At 39.4% G+C, this 24,820-nt stretch overlaps 1 protein-coding gene across 7 annotated transcripts in view; it reads right to left on the bottom strand.

The window, feature by feature from the left end:
• MCF2L (MCF.2 cell line derived transforming sequence like) overlaps positions 1 to 24,820 on the bottom strand; it is a 156,371-nt gene that overhangs the window by 70,589 nt on the left and 60,962 nt on the right. The window lies entirely within an intron of this gene.

Genomic DNA, 24,820 nt, shown 5'->3' with positions numbered 1-24,820 from the left:
GCGAGCTCACTGCTTGGTATGCTCAGGCACAACAGCTGCAGATGAGGCTCCTCAGGTCCTCATGCTATTTATAGCCACACTGGGCTGATGACAGGAATTTCTGCAAGTGTTCATAAACTAAAATTTCAAATCTCACCATTTCAAAATACCTTCAGGAAAAGTTCATTTTGATTTCATTGGACTACGCCATCATTCAAATGATGGACCAGGAAAAGCGGGCGAATAAATTCAGAAATTTTCATGTAAAACACAGTTGTCTGTTACAGAATAGTTGGGAAGGGAACTATCACCAGGGAAAACCAGTCATTTTGCAACTTGTTTGTTTCTTGTGAGCTAAAACATCCTAAGCAAGCAGAAAATGCAATTTCTTTGCTTCTACCAGCATCCCAGTAGCTGACACAAAGAAATATAAAACAGACTTATGCTCCAAACACCTTCATATGGCATTAAGTGTCCAATAAACATTTTTAATTACATAGTTACATAAGAATTTTACTTTTAAGAGCTTTACAGACTACAGCTAAGCTCTATCTCCCATTTCCTCTCCTAATTAGAAAAGACTATTTCTTCTCAAAAGCCCTGGTATGTAAAGCAGATCCTTAAGTTGAGATACCTTTACTTTTAAGAGAATACCTTTACTTTTAAGAGAATGCTTTATACAAGTTCCACTTCCACGGCATTGCTAAAATCTGTACATTTTCTAAGACTGACTGGCCTATTGTCACAATATGCAGAGAACAGCACTACTATATACCCAGTGCTCCAACAGGCTAGGATGGAATCCCATGCATCTTCAGTGTTAAGTGTAGTAATCACATAACCTCTGAACAGAGAGAGATATAGCTCTCCCAGGATTTTCCTGGGAAGCTGTGAAAAAGCCCAGAGAAAAGAATGAGAAACAATTATTATCTCCACTTGCTGTACCTGTTGTTGTGCACATGTGGAATGTGTTATGGAGATTTGTTTACCAACGGGTGATTTCTTACTTGGCCACTGGTGATGGTGTTTGGATTTAATTGACCAGTCTGGTCAAAGCAAGTATCGGACAGTCTGCAAGGGTGCTGGGCTTTTTCTTAACAGTATAATATAGTATAGTATAGTACAATAAAGAAATTGATCAGCCTTCTGCAATCATGAAGTCAATGCTAATTATTCCCCATTCAGGGGCCCACTGCTACAATAGTTAAGTAATGATCTATTTGAGTCAAGACTTGGAAGTGGTATTGCCAAAGAAAATCTAAACTCTTCAGAACAATATTCCCTGTATTATAAGCCCAAGCACAGCGGACACAGGCACTTATTGTTTGGGCCTTGTTTTAAACGTCTTGTGCATCAGAAAACACGACAGATTCTTCACAAAATCCAAAAATTATATTTCTGCAGCACTGCTCATACTTCCTAAATTTTGGTAATATTTAAATTATTTCACTGAAATGAAACTAGATAATTCTGCTCTGTTGATCATACCTGAAGAACATCACAACTACTCAAGACACACAAATTAATCCCCAAAGGCTACAACTCCAGAATTTAAATATGAGAGGCAGGAACTTGTCATGGGTTAAAGAACAAAAAATAAAACCCAACATCTTTGCACAGAAACCTATTGAACTCCCTACTTTACTCAGGTAATTTCTGCTTTCTGCAATCACAATATCCACCTGTTTCCTCTTTGAGATCACAGAGTTGGGGATTTGGCAGAAGACTACCTACAAAACTATCAGAATGATGGTTTGGTTTCAGGTAGGGAGAAACACTGATCCTTCCTTTAAAAAAAGAAGTTTTGAGGTATGCAGCAAATGCAATGCTGTTGGCTTGGCCCAAACTGACAAGAGGTGTAACAGTTCCCATTTTCTTCAGTTGAATTATTAAATACCTGCTCAAAAGCAGGTATTCCATTTTGAGAGCCAACCAAGATTTTGGGTTCTTTCAAACCCTAGTATTATTGGATTTGACTGCTTAATATACATGCCAAAGTATTTTATTCTCTTTCTTCTTCCACCTCCCCTTTTGTGAAAGACAACAAAGTTCTTTGCCTTATTTTGCCAAAATAACATCCTCCCAAAGCACAAACATGAGAGGAAATACACTACCCTCCCTTTCATGTATAATAGATGCATTCACAAGATACTACGAGTGTAAAATACCACAGCTTCTTCCTCCTCTGCTTCATCAGTCACACCTACTTGACACACTGCTCTGTAGTCCACAGCTTGTCAGGGATCACCTTTAAGTTTGGATATGGCTTACAAACACTAGCTAATCTGTAACCAGAAGAAAATGGTGTAATAATTAGAAAGTCAATCTCGGGATCAAACCCAAACTCTAGTATGTCTTTGTTCTTGAAGAAAATCCAAAGTAAGACAAAAGTAAGACAAATGTGTGCTGCAATTTTGCAAGACATCTCAAACTGTTACCAGTTACAGCATCTTATCTGTTTTACCACGCTTTTGCTGCGTGCATGCTCATTCTGTTTTGGTGAGAAAGACACACTCTTTGTGCTATTTCAAGTCATAACAATTACTCTCTTTTCAAACTGAGAAGTAAGGGGAACTCAGAATCATGCCACACAGCCATATTAAAGCCTAAAATTGTATTAAGCACAAATAGAGATAAAGCAGCATCAGCGTCAGGTGTACCTACTACCCAAATATACAATTAACCTCATGCGTACGGCATGCTCTTACTATTGCAACAACAATATTGCTCTCTTCTTTCCTGAAGGAAGCCAAGCCTGCTGGTAAACCCTTTTCTGCTCTTGCAGGATAGTTTCAGACTGCTAGGAACCACACTTAAATATTGCCAAAACTGCAGCATTGTTAACTCCCCAATACTGCAAATCATGCTGAGTGTACAGAATAAAAATACATCTAAAGTATTAGATGTACTTAGTCACCTACAAGCAGCAGATTTTGCAAAAAGCAAAGATTTTTTTTCTTTTTTAATGGAGAAATAGTATATAAAGACTGAGCAGTAGAAAATGTTCCCCTAGCCAGGACCCAAGTGATAAGAAGGGAAATTACCCAGATGTGTCTCATTCAGTACTTTAGCAAGCAAGCCTCTATGGAATAACAAAGACATTAAATTTTGCCAACTGCATTTTAGTAAGATTTAATGCTCTGAGAAAATTATTACAGGAATTTTGCTTTCTAAGTATTAAAGCTCTGCAAAGAAGTGGAAGTCTTCCAAATAGAGAAAATTGAAAGATCAACTCTGAGCAGAAGAGCCACATGCAAGCTAAAGGACCCATCTTCAGTGAGCCTGAAAAACTAATGATGCAATCACTCAATTTAAACACATACGCTGAAGTGGACATGTTTCAGAGAATTAAACTGGAAGTTTGTCTCCACCAGAACCACCTGCTTTCAACTCTTCCTCTTCAGAAATATGATTGCAAAGCAGGCCCCAAAGCTTTAACTGAAAATTCAACACACACAGGACCTGTATGAATATGAATACCTGGAATTCTACTACACAGAATGCTATTTTTCTGTACTATTTTGGAAGCATGGTAAGATTTTAAACATTGAGTGATTTTTGTTTGTTCAAAAAACAAAACCCAAACACTTTTATAAAGCAGCAAAGTGGTAAAATATTATTGCTTATTGTACACATCTATTCTGGAGATAAATTATAGCAGTGCTAACAATTGTGAGGTTGCACAGAATGGGTTGGGTTGGAAGAAATCTTCAAAGATCATCTGGTTCCAACCACACTGCTGTAGGCAGGGAGACCACCTACTGGACCAGGCTGCTCAAGGCCCCATCCAATCTGGCCTTGAACACTTCCAGGGTGGGGCATCCACGACTTCTCTGGGCAACCTGTTGCAGAGTCTCACCATCTTCACTGTAAAAATAATTTTCTTCTGCATGCCCAATCCAAGCCTACCCTCTTTCAATTTAAAACTGGTGCTGCTCATTGTCCAGTCATTGCAGGGCCTGGTAGTAAGGTCTTTCTTGATTATTATTATTTCAACAACACAGAGGATGGCGAGAATAACTTCCAAGAGACAATATATTATTTTATGGTACACAAAAGTACAGTTTTTCATGTAACTCATACATCTATAAACTAGTGTTTTGAATGGGAATATGTGAGTGTGAAAGAGAAAAGACTAAGCGCTCACTAAGAGACTTGTTTAGAGCTGTGTACTAGTTTTCAGTTAAAACATTTACTTTTAAACTCCCCAGTATTTGGGACTGATTACAGATTACTTCTAAAGAAGAGGTTGCTGAATTCATAACCCAGCTGGCTGTCCCACCTTACCACACAGATGACAGAGTTGTTAATGAAGAACTCTTGAAGCACTGTGGCTTTCTGTCTGCTGCCATGAAAAAGATGAAACACATCATGCCTCTCTAAAACACAGCAAACAACGCAGGACATGGACACAGTTCAGTATCTCCCACAGCCAGCTACAGACTCATTTAGTGCAATACAGTCAGCCCTGCTGAGACCTTTCCTTCACTTACGTTTTCTCCCCTCTGCTGACTGTAGGCACAAAAAAATAGTCCACAAAAAGCTCAGGAGGTAAAGAACAGTGCCAGGGAACGGGACAACCCTTCTGCCCACTTTGAGCAGAATGTTCCAACAGTTCTCCAGAAAGGAATGATGTTGGGCACACTGAACAGGCTCACAAGAAGTGGAGGCAGTCAACAGATGAGAATCAAGCCTTGGCAGTTGCTAACAAAAGCCCTGCTCACTTATTTCTCAGTGATCAAATACAAACAAAAATACCCAATTTTAAACCTGGCACTTTACACAAGCAGTCCTGGCATGGTTACATAGGCACCACCATGATTTGACACAAAAAACTCCCTGGTTCCACATTCACTGTGTCCTACAGTAATCAGTGGTTTCCTAAATCCACCCCTCCCCTCTCAGGGATGCAGATGAGGATGCACATAAAGAACAAAAGTTACTCAGGCTGATTACTCCACCCTTTCCATCTGATTATCCTCATTTTTCTTAAACCTTTCATTCATTCCTCCCAAGCAGCATGCCTTTTAGTATTACCCCTGGTAGTATCAAGCACTGCTTGAGAAGCAGAGCACTCAGACTCACGTGTTTATAATTAATAATACTAATTAAAGATCAGTAAGAAGATGCACCCTTTAGTTAGAAGACCCACCCTTTACATACCTGTTTTATTTAAATCTGACATTTCAAAAGCAACAGTATTGGAAGGTCAGACACCAGTCCATGGGCTCGGAGCTCTGTCTCCTCTGCAATAGTCATGCATACCAAAAGCAGAAAACAGAACTGGGAATGTAGATTCAGGCACCAGAATAAGGACGCAATTTTTCCTTGTCCCTGTTCCACAAAACATGCTTTCATTTTGCAATGGACTGTGGCTGCACTATTACCAGCAAATAATATCTCTACTATTTCATTATCTCTTAACAGAAACAACATTTCTACAGAAAGCTCTGACTGAAGGAATTAAAGAAATAATTCATTTTAGATCAACCCGCCTATACTAACAACTAGTGGATGCCAAACTGTATCCTGTGAAAGAAACATTGCTTTTTCTCTGCCTCCAATAGGGATCAGGAGAAATTATGTGTCTGATAGTCACACAAAACGCAGTGAGTTGAAAATTAAAACACAGTGTAAACCAGAAACAGCAGGACAGCTCTCTGCAACAGCAAATTCTCCCTGTAAGCTTTAGCAGCTGTTCCGATCACCATAATCACGGCATGAATGAATCCTGAGCAAAGTACCTTCCATGTAACACACAGGAATAGAGTTTGTGGATACATATGGTGTACTGAGAGATACATCTGCAAATAAAATGATACACTGCAAATTTACACAAGGACAGAACACACACACCCCAATAAATTATATTTCTACATGAATGCCCACAAGCAGAATACAACTTTTGCGTTTGTACTAAAACACATTCCATTTTCCTCAGTAGGATAACGCTATCTGCCAAAGTTCCTGCCTGACCTGCAATCAAGCAACTAAGAAAATTCGAAATACTAGACACACCTGTGCATTTCTTCAGAAGCAGCCACAAATCAGCAATATCTTTGTAGAGCAAGGAGATCAGGCTTAAGGTCATGTTGCTTCTAATTGATTTAGAGCAAAATAGTTCCGTGGACAGTGACCTATTTATCTGTGAGCTCATCCTCAGTGCAAAATGAGAGCGCAAAACTCCATCTTTCACTCAAAGCCAAGCCACTGGGGGCACAATGCCTTTCTTCAAATTACATGCAGAGTAAGTGTGCCTGTCAGCAGGCTCAGAGGTCCTCAGAAGGGCTTGCTGGCTGCTGGCTACCACTTCTTGTCTTCCTGCATAAAGCGCTGGCACGCATTAGATGCAAGCTGTTTGCTTCAAATATGAACACATGCACTGTTCAAACATTACCAGCGTAAGAATGCATTAAAAAATTAATCCTAAGTGTGCCTTGTCAAAAAACCCTCCCTCTTTAAAAGCTCCAGTTCTAACAAATAATGGCACAGTAAATCTAGTATTATCATCTTTTTCCACCACCCACCCCTACTCCACACAGGGAAATTAACTGCCCTTTTTCCAAAGAACCTTTGGCTAGAAAGCTCCCCAGAAATACAGTCAGCTTTTCCTGTTGGTAAGGCAATTCTCACCCACATGTCTTTGGTGGAACCAAACTGGGGTGTTTTCCCTGGTGGGAAACCCATCAAACACCTGTTCCCTAAGAAAGAGCCTACCCTATGCAGCAGGAGCTGACAAAAAGGCATTCTGCTAATGTGACTTTGCAAGTGGAAATACACTGAAATCTTATGAATAAGACCATGGAAAATAAGACAACAAATGACAAAATAAACTAGAACAGAAGTTTTCCATATGATCTTTCAGACATGAATGCTGAGTAGACTTGCTTTACCTGATCCTTTCAATAACTGCCCAGTGACAGACTACCTGTTAATTAATACACTTGAGATTAGTTATCGGCCATTCAGACTCACTAATACTGAGAGTGAGCCAAGGAGTACGAGTGACAGCAACAGCCATTTGAAAACAAATGGATTGTTTTTCTTCACTTCACAGTGTTACATGAGTCCTCTCCCAACGAGAGAGGTCAAGGAAAGAGGACAGTGAGGATAAAAAGCTTGAATTGATGGTTACATCTGTTCACAAAATCCCATTTGCAGATGGGAAAAAGCTCAATTTCTGCATCAGCAGTCCCAGCCATGAACCAATCCCATAAAAGCAAACCAAAACAAACCCAGGTCACTCACAGACCACACTAGAGGTTATTTTCTGAAGCACTCACATCTCCGTTCCCACCACTCATCTGCCATGGGGCAGGAACTGTTGATAATCCCACACCAGTGAGATGTGTTCTAACAAATCTACCATCTATACAAGCAGTTCTATTAAATATTAATGTCTATTCATGACTTTATTATGTGACCTGAAGAATATAATCATGCTAATTTATTTTCAATGCTGCTTTTCATTTTGGGGTCATTACGTTTTGTAGTAAGACAAAACATGAGAGTTTTTTTTAAGCAATATCAGATGTTTTTAAATAAAGGTAGATTTAAAAGAAGTGACACTCCTTAGAAATATTTTACTTAACTATTCTGTATTTTATGAGTGATTAGCACATTAGATTGTGCAGAGAGTTAAAAATTAGTGAATGAGTCTTCCCACCACTCCCACAAGTCATGTAAATACTCTCACATGTGAAAGCTGAGATGGAGCAGGTGACCTCTCTGAGATCAGGTAACAGCATCTGTTGCACTGTCAGACACAGGATCTATGTCTCGGCTCCAAGCCCAGACTCCCTCCTTTCCAGGACAGCCACCTAACCCGCTGGGTGGAGCGTGCTCCCAGATCACTATCATGACTTGTACTCCTCAAACAAAGATCACAATTCACAGCATTTTTATTTCTGGCTGCTGTGCTACAGCTCAGCTCCAGGAAGAACAGCCTCAGATACCTGATGCAAGTACACACACTGATATTAACTTCTTACTTACCAGCACCAAGCTGGTATCAAACAGTGGGCAGAGAGTCCACTGCAATATGCTTGGCTGATCAGATACTTCTGTTAGCGGTGGCATGGACTTGGTGTCACCTGCAGCACAGCATGCAGGAAATATAACCCTCATTATCTGATTGATAATAAATGATGATAAAGCAGACATGGGAACACCTTCCAAACATCCATAGAGAGGGAGAGGAAGTTTTATAGCCTTCCTTCAGAGATTAAAACCATGCAGAAGAGGAGCTACACCCTTCTTCAGATAGGAATCACTCCCATCTAGATCCACACAATAAAATCCAGGAACCTGATACTTTGGCAAGCTGGCTTCTTCCGTAACAAAAAAGAAATACGAAACCAAAAAATCCTCCATGAATGTAAAAGAGGAAAAACAACGACATGTATAACATGTTGGTTGTGCTGGTTCTCATTGTCAAGACAGAGAGGAACTACAAATCCTTGTATTAATCAACAATGACTGCTGCAGAGTCCTTTCATGTTGTACCCAATGTGGACAACCACATTTTAACAGGCTTTTGCCTTCAGATTTCACAGCAGAGAAACCAGTGAAATCAGTCATTCAGCTGAAAACCTAATAGTAGTTTAAAAACAATTTAATTTATTGGATTAGCAGTCATTGTCCAGGCTCCCACCTAGATTACTCCTTCCTAGCCTTAAATCTCCACACCCCACAGTTACATTTGATATAGAATCATGGGATGGCCTGGGTTGGAAGGGACCCAAAGGATCATCTAGTTCTAATCCCTGTGCCATGGGACACTTTTCAACCAGGCTGTTCAGAGGTCCATTCAACCTGGACCTGAACACCTCCAGGGAGTTTTTTTTCCAAATTGATCAAGATGTAATAATGTCTGTGGCTAAGAGGACCAAAATAAAGCACTGCATGTTCCAGTCCTGTTATCTTTCAGTCTTGACCAACAAGGCACACCTTCACCTCCCTCTTTTAGAGACCAGGGTCTCGAGACTTAGCAACACACGTGAAGGAAAGGTACATACAGAGAGCTCAGTGTTTGCTGTGGAGGCGCCTTGGAACCTGCCCCCCCCTCTGCTGGAGGGACAGAAGCCCACAGAGTGTCTCTATGGAACTTGGTCTCAGATGTCTGGTTAAAAGGTGCTCAGGAAAAGGTGATTTTTCTCCCTAGCAGTTCCATTCTGCACAGCAAGCTGGGCTGATGGGCACCTGGGGAAGCACTCTTCTGGTAAAAGAGTGTTCCAGCCAGTAACCAAACAGCTCTTTGTGTTAGCACTCTATTTTGGCCTGTGTGCATGGGACAAATGTTTGCTCTCTGGTTATAATACCTGAATTCCTTGCTGTGCATTTCAGAGAAGAGCAGAAAGAAAGAGCAAAAGCATTGAAGCAGAAAACCTTTCCCTGGCTTTCATGATCCAGCTTAAAGTAGAACCAGAGAGGAAAATTGTGCTATGTGGGCATGCATGTTAGCAAGAAGACTTTAGGGCAAATTTAAGCTCTATTAAAACACAAAGAAGCAAGAGTCCTCCTGAGAAAATCTTGGTGGGCACGAGAGTATGTATTTATAAATTCAAAGAAATTAATTTCAACTCCACTCAAGCTCAGCACGCAGGTTAATTCTCCCTCCCACCTCAGCATGGGATGTGAGTGACAGGCTCCAGCCTGCAGAATGGAGGAAAACACTGTGGGAGAAGTTGTTAAAGGATGGATGCAAAGTCATTTGAGGTTAAAGACTCTGTTATCCTAGTTTTATGAAACCCAGAGGAGGAAGCTACGACTGTGGCTTAAATATACAAGATACTGCTTTATAAAGCAGCTGCTTTATAAAGCATGTGCAAGTGTGCAGCATAAGGGTGGCAATGTTCATGGTAAAGGATATTAAAGTCTGCCAAGTTCAACATTAAAATACAATTATTAAACATATCTTCCCTTCAGGGGTGCTGTATTTAGCAAAAAGCGCAGCAATAAAATAATGTGGCATTCAGCATGACAAGAGCCATCCTTATAGGCTCATCCTTAGTATAATGCAAATGGATACTCTCTCAAAAAAAAAACCCTAGCAAAATACACCTCACATCTGCAGCTTCAGAATTTATAAATTTGTGCAGTTTTGAAGACATGGAGCAATTTGATGCACAATCTGTTGGCTTCTCATTTAGCATACTAGACTATTTAAAAGCTCCATTAATTTTCTTCTTCAATTCCTTCTTGATGTTTTTTTCAAAGAATGGATGCAAAAGAGGTTTCATTCTTTTTGAAGTCATCAAGAACTCAAGATTTACAATTCTGTCTGGTTTAAATAAAAAAAGATTCCAAGGATTAAAATTAGTTTATACAGCCATAACAGACACACACACACACATATACATCTATGTTTGTATAAATCCATTCTACTAAGAAGCTTGTTCTATCTTCACACAGCAACAAAACTAATTTTGAAACTGCTTTGGCAATTTTTTAGCTTGGATGCTGAGTCATCAAAAAAGGTCGCTGCACGATATCCAAACTTAAATTTAAGCAAATACAACCAGTCAAAAATCATGGCCAGGAAACAACAATAAAAAAAACAATTACAACTTCCATCCATGAAGAAATATATTCTCTCCATTGAAAATGAGCATTCTGGAAAATACAAATAGTTGCTGGAGCACCTTAAAAGAAAAGGATGCTGTTCAATCAAAAGGTTGAATCCTGTACTATCTTTCAAAAAGATAATGCCTGGAAAAAACATAGGGAAAGCTGCTGAGAAATTACATCTCAAAAGTACACTTTGCACTGTAAGACAATAATAAACTTCAAAGTTTTCAAGATTGCACATCCTTCACACCAGGTATCTAAGAAGTAAAACAAAAGGCAAAAGAGCATGTCAGTAATTTTTAAGGCAGAGTAACACCTTACCAAGGATGGTACTTCTCTGGCCTCATGACTACTCTTAGGGGCTTTCCCTAAAGCCATGACAGAAGCCTGGCCACTGAATGCAGCTATCACACGTCTGCTTCAATTCCTAATCTAAAAATGACACCTTTCTGGTGCTCTGTGAACTGAATTTTAATCAGTTTATACTTTTTTATTTACATGTCCTTTCTAAACAAGCTCCTCCACAAGTCTTTAATCATAGGCCTTTCCTTGGCTGTGCTGCAGGGTTTACCGAGGTTTCTTGTTTCAGAGAGACACAAAACCTGGACTTTTTTTCAGGATTAATTTAATCACACAGGAGTTAGAAGTAAGCATTTTATCCTGCAGTATTTGGTGATAGTTCCCTCTGTCCACAGTTGCAAAGCCAACAAAGAAATGGATGTGACCTTTTTAACTCCAAAAACAGCAGCAGTACTCAGAGCAGCAGAGCCAAAACAGAGATGCTGCTATCCAGGAGAAGAGCACCTCTGGCTTGGGGCTCAAGGTTTCTGCAGTGAGGTTCAAAATCCAGAGGTGGGAGATTGCAGTCTGATGACAACTGAAAACTCTGATCAAACGTGGAAACCAAATCACTGCTGAGCTTGGATAGAAGGCAGGACTAAAATTTGGAAATATCAAGAGTATGAGATCCATTTTTATACCACGAGTGGGATTAAAGGAGCAAACGAAGTAGGAAAAAAATGGATGTGGAGCTTAGTGACAGCAGAAAGGAGAACTCAACAGTGAGTAATAACAACAGAAACACATTATGAAAGCAGCACAGGAAAAGGAAAACCAGGTTTATTATGTATTCTGAAACATATATATTAGTAAGAATATTAATTCAGTAAGCAAGGAAAACCAACAGAGACCACTACAACCAATGAAGTCTTGTGCCACAATCACAAATATATTTATAGCCAAAGTATAAAACTTTGTCAGCAATAGGAAACCCTATTTATGACTCTTAAAGTACACAGAATCTTTTTTTTCCAGATGAACAAGATACTTGGGAAACAGAAAAGCTTTCAGGTCAAAAGTTGTGGGAGAACTGGTTCCAAAGAAAATATCATATGCTCCTGTAATGCTGATGAGCACAGATAAAGGCTACAAAACTATTTATTACAAAGGAAGGAAAGGAAAATTTGCAGAAATCATCATTTCCAAAAATCCATAAAGAGCAAACAGGACAGAGAGCCAAGAAGAGAGACCTGGTTTTGATGTGAGGCAAAATTAGGAGCTAAAAAAATATTCATTCCATCACATCTCTAAAATAATCAATTGGGGTGGGTTTGGACAAGTAATTATGATATTTCAGTACTGAAAGATTACTCATAGCTTCAGATGGAATAGAAAAAAACCTAGTTATAAGATCATATCATTACTTGTCATCTTAGATTGGCAAATATAAGCAAATATCTTCAGAATGGGCCAACAACCTGAAGTCCTCCTTACACTGCATAAATCTGACCCACACTGTTGTGAGATTACACTTGAAAATGGTAAAATCTACATAACTGATAGGATGAAAATGCCACTGTCTCTTACTTATCAAGGCAGTTTTGATTTTGACTCATGATTTGGAATTTTTGTGGCCTAGGCGTGCACACTGCAGCAAGCTGTCTGTGGCTGTGCAACCCACAATGTCCCCACACATGGGAAAAGTGTGAAAAAATGCAAGCAAATGCACTGAGCAATCCTCAAAGGTCACCATTCCCCCCACTTAAATATTTCCAAAATGGTATCTCAATTTCTCCCATTTCCAATTCTTTCACCCTCCTGGGCTTCAACAAGCTTTTTCTTCAAGACAAGAAGATATTTAACACCAGCAAAAGACAATGCCATTTCCACTGATCAAAAAGGAAAGAAGCAGAAAACAGACTGACTTCTTCTGGAGAGGCAACTGGGAGAATTGCTTTTGGTTCTCAACAGAAATTCACTTCCTTTAAAGAAAGGAAGTCTCACCACAATGAGAGAACAAAATACCTTATCCCTTGTACTTAGCAGCACAATATTCTTGGTTGAATTTAGTCAGTGGAAAAGAGGTAAAGCTCACAGGAGTTGCTTTCTGTGGAAAGACATGACATAAATAACACCTGGCTTTTTTATTTTGTAGATGCAGGATTGTAAAGAAACTATTAACATATTATTTTAAAAGGCAGTGATTTCTTTAATGAGCCACTTCTACAAAATAAGATTTAAAAAAAATAAGCCTGCAAAGAGCTGTTGTAACATCTATAAGCAACTGCAGCACAGCAGCTGTAGCCATGTCCTGTTTCCAGTCTCCAGGATCCAAACAGGAAGCCTATGCCCTTACCTGATTGAAAAAGCAGCCAGTCCCTGTGATTTTAATCAACCTAAAGCAACATTCTCCTTCTTTTCCAGTCTCCTGGGATGCTTCCTGGCCCATTCAGGGAAGCAGTGTGGAGGACAAGCTTTTTAACAGCAGCATTACCCTCATTTTCCACATTACAGCCAGCTACCTGCCCTGTTACTGTATTTGCTTTTGGCCCAGGTGTGACAGCCCAGGCTGGCTTGTGGCGTGAGACAACAAAACCCCACCTCTGCCAAGGGTGGTTTAGGAGCACCAGCCTCTCATCAGGCTGGATTTTTCAGCACTCCTTAAAAACCTTCACACTATTTTGAGATGAGCAATAGCAGAAAGAGATGCACCAGCCATGTAAGAGATGTAATTATGCAAACTTACATAAACTTGGCAGCCCACCACATCAACCTCCCAACCTTCACCAATTAGATGTCACAATTAACAGAAAGTAATGCTTCTGGGGTCCCCCGCATCTGCAGCTCCGGGAAAATACCTCAGCCCCAAGAGGCTTTTGAAACAGTTTTGTGTTTCTTCCCCTTTCCATAAGGAGAATGAAGATGTAAGGAAAGATGAAACAAAGGCCAAAGAGCAAATTCCACCTGTTCTGACACATGCAGCAGCTGAACTAATGCCCATGAATCTCACAAGAATAAGATACAACAGAGACGCAACTCCCAGACATTTTTTCTGCTCTTCCTCTTGTTGACTCTGCAAAAAAATGCATTTATTTTCCACCAGCTCCTGCCTTCCCAAGTCTGTACCTGATTAGTTCAACATAATTTGAACTGAGCTCTTACCCCTGTATTTGCACTAAGCGAAAAAGCACAAGGCAAGTGGATCAAAGGTGAGGGCACTCTTTGTAGTTCCCTGCTCTGGAGTGGCAGCAAATGAGGCCTCTTCAGTTCAGGTCTCATCCTGCAGCCCATCTTTGAAGTATTTAACAGCGTCTTTTTAACATGACAGATTTTATGTCCATTGCCAAAAGCTTCCATCTCAGCACATCCCGTAAGTGCTGCTGTTTTCAGCCCCACACTGCAGCACTTCAGCCACTGCTCAACACCTACAGACACCTTTCCAGAACACCAAATGCTCAATACCAAGGATGACAATGCAGATACCCATCCAGTTCAAAGGATCAGCAAAGAACCAAATGCACTCCTCAGACAAACAGAACAACAGCAAAGTAGTATAAAGAGTATTAAAAGTACCTCCACTTCCCAACAAGGATTTATTTGCTGAACTATATTTTTGAGGGAAGTTTCAGGGCAAGAAATTGAGATTTTCTTTAGGAAATATCTTGTACATACTTCTTCACAGCATTTAGGGGAGTAAGGTATAAGGGGCCCTCAAATATTCCATTTTTCCCCCATTCTGAGTGTCTGGAAATGTCCATCAGTTCTCAGAATTTTTTCTTCAATGGAATTTCTTCTGTGCTATGAAAAACTTGAATATATGTTATATATAAGCTGTTTCAAGGCCCTGCTGTTACTTGCATGTAATTCTTTCAGGCACAAAAAAAAATGCACATCTATTTTTAATAAGTCTATTTTATTAACTAGCGAAGAAAACAGCTCAACTACAAACAGGTAACAGCATGTAAGTATGTTAGTCTCCACAAACCAACAACAAAAAGCCTTGACTTCATTGAGCTTATTTCATGTTTTCTTCTTCAGGCAAGCAGAAAGAAGCTCTCATTGCACCTGAGTGGAAGGAAAAAACTCGGCTCTATTATGAGGTTGACCAAAAGCATTTGCATCTGCCTGGCACCCCCTGGCAGCTGAGTGGTATTTAGGTCCAGCCAGCCCCACTGGGGTGGATTCACAGGCATTAAAGGTTTACAGGTGCAGCCACCAGCAGTTGGCTGATAAAGAGCTTGTGCAAATACCCCTCTTGCAGGGAGCACTTTGGAGCAAGCACCATGCTATAAATCACCAAACAAAGTTTCTCTTGAAGCCTGAATGCTGAGAAATAGATCTAATGTAAGCCTGTTCCCATCTGTGGCAGCAGTTCCACTGAAGTTATTGCCTCCCAAGCAACAGCAGAGATTGGCAGCTAATCAGTATATTTCTGGTGTATTCCACAGTTTGGCGCACTGCAACCCAAAGCCTACTTTGTCACGTTTTCTCTGGTTTTATATTATTGTTTTATACCACACTGCCTCCTCTCACTTGCTTAACTGTCATCACTGTCCTCTAAAACATGTCCTCTCTCCCCCTGAAGCACCGATGACTTCTGCAGGTTACAAGAGCAGTCTCTGTTTTTTCCTTTCTAAATAAACATGGTCACATAGAGGAAATAGTTTTAAAAAATTTGAACTATTCAAGATTGAACAAGCCCATTATTTGCAGAGGAGACTTCAGGGCAGCAGCACGCTACCATGACTGTGCTATACAGCATCCACAAAAGTCCTGTGGACCACAAGGGTTCGAGGCTGCTGTGCAGGGACAGAGCATTCTCATTGTTTAAATGTAAACAATAATAATAATAGGGTTTTGTAACCCAGAGAAGGAAGCAAACTAATGTGGAAAACAGTTGTTATTACTATGTTTATGACTCCTTGTTCCCAGAAAATATGCTGGGTTAATTTGTAATGCTGAAGGGGATAAACTTAGGTGACCTGAAACTGGGCAAATGGCTGAAACTCCATCTGATAAGATGGGCTTGGGAATACCTTTTCTCTTTTCTACACTGGAAGCATGCCAGAGTGGAAAACTCTGGGTGAACGATCCATAGCTCTTGTGACTGTAAGACTTTTATCCTTGAAAATGAGGACAGAGAAATCTCAGTTGTTTAGGGATTAAACACTGCCAAATGGTGGCTTGGGCACCTTCAGGGAGAAAGCTGTCACCTGAGTCCAAGCACATGATCCCCAAAACAACCTCCTGACACCTCAAAACCTAAAGTTCATTACAGATTTTTCCAACACACTCAAGTTCTCTGCATACAGTCTGATCTGTATGTAGACAACTGAATATAGAAAGAAATTTCAAGGACTGGGCCAAGCCCCCAAATCCTTCTTTTGGCAAAGAAACAGGCTTTATTGGGAGCCACTAAGACAGTTCTTATTTTTTTAGGCTTTAATATTAAAGGTAGATACCAGCAAACCTCCTTTAATGCTTTCAGTGAATGTAGCAGTAGAGGTGGCTTTGTGCTAAATTGGAGGTGTGATTACTCACACCTGGGAGCATGCTAACCAGCTCAGAACACCCCAAAAAACTTGGAATCTTGAAATTTTTTCACAAATAATTGAGCCCTAAAATAACTCTCTAAAGGCAAATGACAACATCTGCAAAAATTATAATTACAACTTACCTTGCAGACAAAGAACATAATTTTCAATAGCTGGAAGTCAGAAAAAAAAAATCAGAGACAGAACCAAGGTCAAATGCTATCAACCAAAAGGGCAAAAGTTTACACTGAAAGCAGTAGACACCACCTTTCACCTGAAGTCCTTAAACAGTCTTTGACAGCCATCATGGTAGATGACACAAATGCACAGTCAAGTTAAAATGTCTGAAGACATTACTAGAGATTTGGATGGTAGAAGCTGGAGAGTTTGAAAGGAGCCTTGAAGGGGAGCTGTGTTCTCTCCAGAAAGACATGTTTCTAGTTTGTTTCAAAAATGCAGCTATAACAAACTGTATTAGAAAGGTAAAGTTTCTCTAATGTAAAAGGATAGAGGCAACATCTTGAATTCTTCATTTCACATACTACCTCTCTTTAAAAACACGTATTAATCCCTATGCACTTTCTCACATGCACCTTTGGAATCCCCAAAGATGGTAAGAATTATGTGTTTGGCTAAAGCAGAAAAAATGTTTATTTTTTAATCATAATGTCTTAGGAATTAGAGAGAATTCTGCTCCACAGACTCACTGCATGAAACAAGTTGCTTGTGTTTCATGAAAGAAGACAAAACCACAATATATGTTGCATTTTTCCTTCAAACAAAAGCCTGAAAAGCAAGTAGCTCCTTCCCCAAAAGCCAAAATACACAGATAAATGAGTTCTTCCATTAGCTCTCTCACAGAATCATATAAACTAAATGTCACATAATTGCAAAGTGATTTTTCAGAGAAATAAATCAAGAGAGGGAATCATTCAGAGAACAAAACCAAGCATCTATGTTTTTGTTAACTTTTTGTTAAGCTTGTCCACCTGAAACTCCTAATGGTTCTCAGAATATGGCCCTGTCCATATTTAGATTACTGTAGGCAATTCACACATCACAAGAGCTGTTGTAATCCAGGACAACTCTAAGAGGAATTTTCATGAGAATTGTACTGGACTCAGTTTTTAGAAGTGTACTCTTGACTAATTGCTCACACTTGAGATTACAGCTTCACTCCCTCCCAACTGCTCCACCAACTGCTATGGTTTGTTAAGTGGACAAAACTCCTTATTAAAAGACAACCACAAGTCATTCCCACTGAGCCCTGCAGGATCTTTGCCTAACTTGGTCCCTGGTCTCACTTTTTTGTGACCTCTATTTACAAAAGCTCCAGAGTTTACTAGAAAATTTGAATTTACAAAGAATGGTAAGGCTGATAATAATTAGGCTGAGATTCATGAGGCTGAGATTCTCTGCATGCTGTCAACAATGTAGGTGGAAAAATCTCATATTTTTTCCACCTGGGAATAAGAAGGGAGAAGAAGCAGTCCCTACAGAAAATTTCCAGGTCCTTCACTTACTTCTTTGGCCTCACTCGTAAAGGAAAGAATGAACTTACTCAACAGCCGAGTCCCTCACTTGTGAGCAAGTTGACAAACTCCCAGTCAATGACACCAAAGACTGCTGACAGATACTAATGAAAAGTAAGGAGATGTGAAAACCAGAGCTGTCAACAGCCCTTGGCCATTATTTGCAGAAAAAAATCACCAGCCAACAAGACTGCAGACGGTTTCATGCCATACTCAAGTTCAAACGCAAGAAACAAACTACGATGTTGGATAAACTGACTGCTGATTAAAATAAAATCGTTTTTGGGATGTTTTTTAGATCACTGAGCAAGAAATGAAAGACATAAAAGTTGTACTGATCTCCGCTTCCTGCTTTGAAAGAAGATGTAATGGCTCCAAACAAAGATAAAATAAATAAGTAAATACAAGAGCTAGCTTTAGTCAGGAAGTGCTGGAAATCTTACAACAAACTTTGATCCTTTTGGCTTAGGTTGCTTCAGCATGAGGCTGTGTGTGTTCAACCTTTTCAGGTAGGTTTAACCTCTGAGGTTAATTGGAAGATCGTATGGGATTTTATTAAACACTGTAAGCATACACAGTAAGAGGAAGTAGTGCAAACCGTCCTACTAAGCATGACTTCAGCAGAACTAAACAGATTGCAACAGCACACGAGATTGGCAACTTCTTGGAAGAACAATGAAGAAGATAAAGGGAGTAAATAAAGCTACATCCTGCCTCCAGGACTGGTTCTGCCCAGAGAGTAAATATCTACTTGTTGACAATTCTCCATGTGGGAAAGCAAAAGTCTAAGAAAAGCCAGTCATTTTAAATTATTGAAGCAAAGTCCCTCAGATTGTTGATCAGGGCAACTCTAAGTTCTTTTTTCCACTACTGTATTTTTTTTTAATATATATTTTTCAGTGGCCATGAAAGCAGGAAAAAATATAAATTCCTACTATCTCACTGCCCACTATGGTATAATGTCATATATAGCTACTCCCTGTAATTAAATGGGCTTTTCAAATAGTACTAGTAGTCAGGAAGACATTTTTCCTCCATTTCAAGAGTCAAAGGCACAGTCAGATTTCATTTTCTGAGGATTCATTTTACATATACTGAAGTAATGGAATTATTTTTCACTTTTTTTCCTCAACTCACATGTGCAACCCTTAATGTCACACAAAAAGAACCCCTTAGAATAGGTCTGTTCCCTGCAAGAAAACTCAAAGACAGCTTAAATCATAGCAAACAGGGCAGAAGAGAGGCTGAAGAGGTCCAAGGGAGCAGGCTCATGGAATTCAGTGGGGATCTACGGAAGAGGAGCCTAGAGGCACAGTCTTGCATTGCCCCCAGTTCTGTGTGTGTGTGTCTTGCTCATTAGAGAGACTCTCAAAAGTCTTTGTTTTCTTGGAAGAATCATCATCCAGGAGCCTAAAAGTGGTGGTCTGTATAACAGTATCCCAAGAAGTATTCCTTCCTTATTATGCACACAGCTGGAGAAGTAACATTCTTTCCTCTGTATTAAGGCACCAAAAATTTGGAAATAGTAACTTTTACAACAGGGCAATTCTGAATGTTCTAATTGTATGCAAACCACTTCTTTAACATAAATAATAGGACATAATAAGTAGTTTCAGGAATCTTGAGTGGGACCAATCTCACAAATTTGCCGATAATGTCATGCTTTTTAGATATTTCTACTTTCTATCACAGCATGCATCTTAATGTATTGTAAAATACAATACTCAAATCATGTGTTTCCTTCACTTTTACTTTTTTACACAAAAAGAAAGATTTTAATTTTTTTTTTTAAGTCGAAAAAAGGGTTTAAAAAAAAAGGAAGCTAAGGTTCCTCAGATTTATAGGATAGGTCAATACAGACACTTAAGGGAAGGAAGAAAAACATTTGCCAGTGTTGCTGAATTGGTATCTGAATAGTAAGAACCTCTTTATCAGAAAACATATACTGAACACATCCCTATTAAATTGCATGATGATGCTCTGAAAATAATTTCAGGGAAGAACGAGTTAACTTTTGATGGACAGCCTGCTTGGGACCTTTTCTGTCTCCACAAGGATGTCAGCTATGACTGATTTTGCTGAAGTGCTCACTTTTCACCAAGTAACTTGCCTGAGCCAAATAAATCAATTACATACATCAGAGTTATTAAATGGTAATAAGTTTGAGGAATGCTGTCTGAAAAAAAAAAGTCTATAAAAACCTTATATGAAAATTTAAATCCTAAAATTCCTGATGCTTTAATTCCTTTGGAAAAAGGGGTTTTAAGTACAAACCAAATACTACCATTTACCACTCAGACTCTCCAATGATGTGTTTTCTATGAACAAGGTATTTTCAAGGATCAATGAGCTAGCAAAGTTTATACTAAGACTCTTGAAATACATGGGGGTTTTTTGCACATATAAAACATGTTTAAAATGTTTTATTAAAGAGCACAGCCCCAAGCCACATACCTTACACATCCCGACTTAGCAGACTACACAGGTCTGTTTACATTTACAAGATCTAGGAGTTAAAAGTTAAGCCAACTTACCCTGTGCTACAAAGTCCAGCCATGAACACCATTCTGAGAAAAAATAATAGCTCTTCATTTCTGCTACTGATATTCCTCTCTGATCCATCATCAGAGAAGAAAGAGGTCCACTTTTCCCTTCCCCTGCTCAGAACACACTGCCCTGAGAAGGTAAGAGCTATTGCATTACCTGAACTTTGTTCCATAAATACAACAGGTGGCACAAGATGACTTTACAAATATATTTTCTCCCACTAATGTCACTATTCTTGTAATTATCTCTTATAATTATAGTGTTTTCCCCTCATCACCCCACCCTGAATATTTACAGACTGCTGATATACACCCAGTGTCTGATACAGTATATATAAGCATAAGCCCTTAGCATATAGTTGTTCATGTTAGGCTTTAACAAGGCAAAGCAAAACTGTTTTTCAAGCAGATATTCACAAGGCTATCTGGAACTAGTCATATTGAATTGCTCACTCACACGTCCAGTTTATCACCTCTGCTGTGGAATCACAACTAACTCTCTTCTCCATCTTCCTGATTGAAAAAGTGCATGAGTATTTCAAGCAGGACAGGTCAGTCAAAGTCCCAAGCACAGAAACTCAAAATCTCCAATGAATCCCTTTTAAACACCTTTATGCAGCCAGCAAACAAAGGCATGAATGCAGCAAACAGTAAACACAGCCTCACACACCTGGATCTATCTAGTGTGGGGACTAACAGTAACGAAGTTGTGGCAGACTTTAACACTGACCAGAAATGCTACTGTTTGCACAGGCTCCAGCCAGGCTTTGGCTACACTGAAGCCTTCAGGTACTTAAATATTCCTGCTATTTTTGTGTGTTCAGTCTGACATTTCCTGCATCCACACATTTTGCTAGCCTGCCCATAAACCAGTTCCCTCTCCCCTTACAAGAATGCCCAATACCCCACAGAAATACTCATACAGCTTCAGGAAAAGATGTACCACATCTGCATCCCCTTGGCTGATACAGAGGATGCAGTAGTGCTCTTCCTCTAGACTCTTCTTCACTCTTTGTGGTGGATTGTTCAGGTTATGGATTAACCAAGCTCTGTCTGATCCAGTACAAAAATATATTAGTATGAGACACCCACATTACATTACAGTGCTGCTCTCTGTGCCTTTTCACAGAACCTCTTTGGATTGGAAGGACCCTGTGACATAGACATTCTCCTCAGCCACCCATTTATCACACTCCTAAAATTATACACAAAAAACCCACCCTAGAGCTTCAGCATCTTTGTCAGAAAACCAACCTGAATCCAGAGTGAAAAGATGCAGACGACAGGATGCCTCCAAAGATACTCCCCATCCATACCACGCACAGCACAGACTGAAGACAGATGTCTCTGGCATCTCCCCTTGCCAGACCTGCTCTACAGCTCTGGGTTAAGCTGACCTACTGTTTCCATTTGCTTAGAGAAGGCGAGAAGAGGGAGAATCTCAAAGCACAGTCTGTGAGCACTGTGCTGGGATGCACCTCACAAAGGGCCACGGCACCCTGGAAAATCTCCCCTGCTGATGGGAGACAGGTGTCCCCAGAGAAGTGCTCAGAGCCACAGCTTCCCAGGGCTGAAACCCTCCACAAACCCCCAAGTGCTGTCCCACCTGCTTGCAGTCAGGGATGAAGCAGCACACAGAAGGCACAGAGTCAGGGATGGATTCAGAAAACACAATGCTGTCTCACAGCACTCACTGTACCAGCCCAGGCCCAGCCTGTCCAGGGCAGGGCCTGGGCTGGCACCTGGTCCCAAACGTCTGCATTCCAAAGAGCAAGTGTCACCAGAATCTGGGCTCAGCCAGGGTGAATGGATAAGGGAACACAGCCTGCCCTGAGTAAAAGACACCTGCAGAGAACAGCACAATGAAGATTAGCCCTAGCAGGACAGAGCCAACAGGCAACAAGCTGTAAGTAAATAAAGTCTGCTTTGTTAAAATGAAAATAAAACAGAGATGGATTTGATGAAGTATGATGACTCTGGAAGCCACCCCAGCTTCCCTTATTAAGGTAAATAAGGTAATGCAAAATCAATATATGAACTAGGACATTTATTGTTCAGTTAAAAGTTTCTATATGCTATATTAAATATTTTAACATGCAGGGAAAGGATGAAGTGACAGCAAAGCACACATGCTCTCAGCAATTCCCAGAGATGCTAATGAAGAGAGAACCAAGCCTTGTGAGACTTGGCACAACAGGACAGAGCAGCTCAACTTTGTCACAAGGAGAAGAGAGGTGCATACATCATAGGATTCATAGAATCACAAGCACATTTACTTTGAAAATACATTCTGCCAAAATTGTGATTTCACCCAGCATAGCTACAGGACAGAAATGTTCTCAGGCTGGAATACCTCTTCCTTTCCACAGTCTGAAACTTGGATCCACCTTCTGTGTAGCATTTGTCTGCAAGCGCCCCTGAAAGCCGAGGTTTGCTACCAGGAAGGCGGGAAAACTCGTATCAGTCCAAAAGGCCAGAAACCACCTTTGACCAAAACAATGGAGTAATTCTTACTGGATTTACAAGGGTAACATTAAAAGCTTGTAATTGCTTTCCTACTGTCAACATAAAATGGGTAACAGGAAGGAAAGGAAACAGAATTTTTGCATACTTGAAGACTTCAAACAGAAAAGGCTGCCACATGATCAAAAAGAGTTTTGGAATAATAATAAAGATGGGTGGGAGACAGAACAGACAGCTTCTTAGAGAAACATATTATTTTCTGACTACACACACACCTCTAAATAGTGAAAGGAAGATGTAAGGCATGATTGCATAGCATTATAAGATTTATATTAAGGATCTTGTTCTAAAGGAAATTAGGCAGAAATTAGGAATATTATCTGTTAGAATGTGGTCAATAAATTGTGTTCAAACAAATTTGTGATTTTCTCCTATGTAGTCGATACTTTGCCTATACTTTGGATTAGCTACAATTCATTAATGAATGGCCAGCAGGTGCTTGAAACTCACAAAAACATAAATATCATAAAATATTTGGTGAAAGTAGTGGCTTTCATGGCTACACTATGGATTTAACTGCAGTGTGAGTGCTATCAAGTGGTGGTTGAATCCTACATGAAAGTAAGACTGAAATTTGAGGAGACCTTGTTTTGTTTTGCTTTACAAGATGGCATTCCAAATGGTTAAAATACTACTAAATTTTTCCTGATTTTTCTTTACTGCTATTAACAGCAATTTACATAAAAAAATTTTCTAGTCTCGGCTGAATAGAATTAATTTCTAGATTTTCATAATTTACTAGTAAGCACTTCTAAAAGTACCAAATCTTGGCCTCACAAATTCCCAGAACTGGTAAGTCAGGAAAGGTGAAATCTTCACATTTCGGAAGTTATATAAAAAAAAAGTTTATTAAAAAAACCCTTATAATTTTAATTCCAACCACAATAGATAACAAAAGACTCAGTGAGTATAGTACAAATGAAGGTGTAAGGAAATAAAATCACCAGACAGGCATTTTTCTCTTTGTATTTTTTTTTCCTAAGGGTAAACGTCAATATCAAATAAAGGAACACTGAAAAGCCTTTAAAATTAACAAAGGTAGCTTAGTTTAAGTTGATGTAGATTTCCAAAATTGTTTAAAAATAAACAAAAAAGTTAGTTTTCTTTTTTTTAAGGATCATAATAGGTCATTTTGCATAAAAGAAAACAATAAAGTTTTAATTAATTACTGAAAAATCAACTTGTGCTTACCTTAGCCAGTCAGGGTTAACTCATTTCAGAGGAAAAAAAAACAACAACAAAATGTAGCTTTACTAAACAAAAAGCTTATGTAATTATCAGTAGCACTATCACACACTGTATTAAACAGATTTTTAAACTGAGTAACTGGTAGCAAAGTCCTAAATTTAGTACATTACAGATGTGATTAGAGGTTTCTTGATTTTTTAAGTACAGTTATAAATATTTTCTTCTGCATAAATAGGTATACTTTTCAGGAGAGGAATACTCAAGGAATGTTCTTCTAGAATATAAAAGGAGGGCTGATGTAAAGCTTTCGAATCTATGTTAGATACTGTCATGCACCTGGAAATGCAAGTAAAAACAAGTTATAACGTTCTTCTCCAGTAGGTATTGGTGACAGAGAGTAATTACTATCATGAATAGTACCTAGTGTTGATAAAGATTTGTATTTTTTAACTGTAACAGTTGCTGGATCACTATATGAGTACACTTTTGTGGAAAAAAAACAAAACAAACACTTGTTCCTGCAAGAATCATCAGTTGAAAGACATCAGTAACACAAATCCTAGGCTGCTTACTGCTCATATTCAACTCACTCACATACTGCTCCAGTGTAGATGCAACACTCTGTGTACACACACATCACACTATAGGATCACGTATACATTCACCTCAC

The sequence above is a fragment of the Camarhynchus parvulus genome, chromosome 1 (assembly GCF_901933205.1).
Source record: "Camarhynchus parvulus chromosome 1, STF_HiC, whole genome shotgun sequence".
In the NCBI taxonomy this organism is placed as follows: Eukaryota; Metazoa; Chordata; class Aves; order Passeriformes; family Thraupidae; genus Camarhynchus; species Camarhynchus parvulus.
The sequence above is the reverse complement of the archived record's forward strand: the minus strand, read 5'-3'. Positions and strand labels throughout refer to the sequence as shown.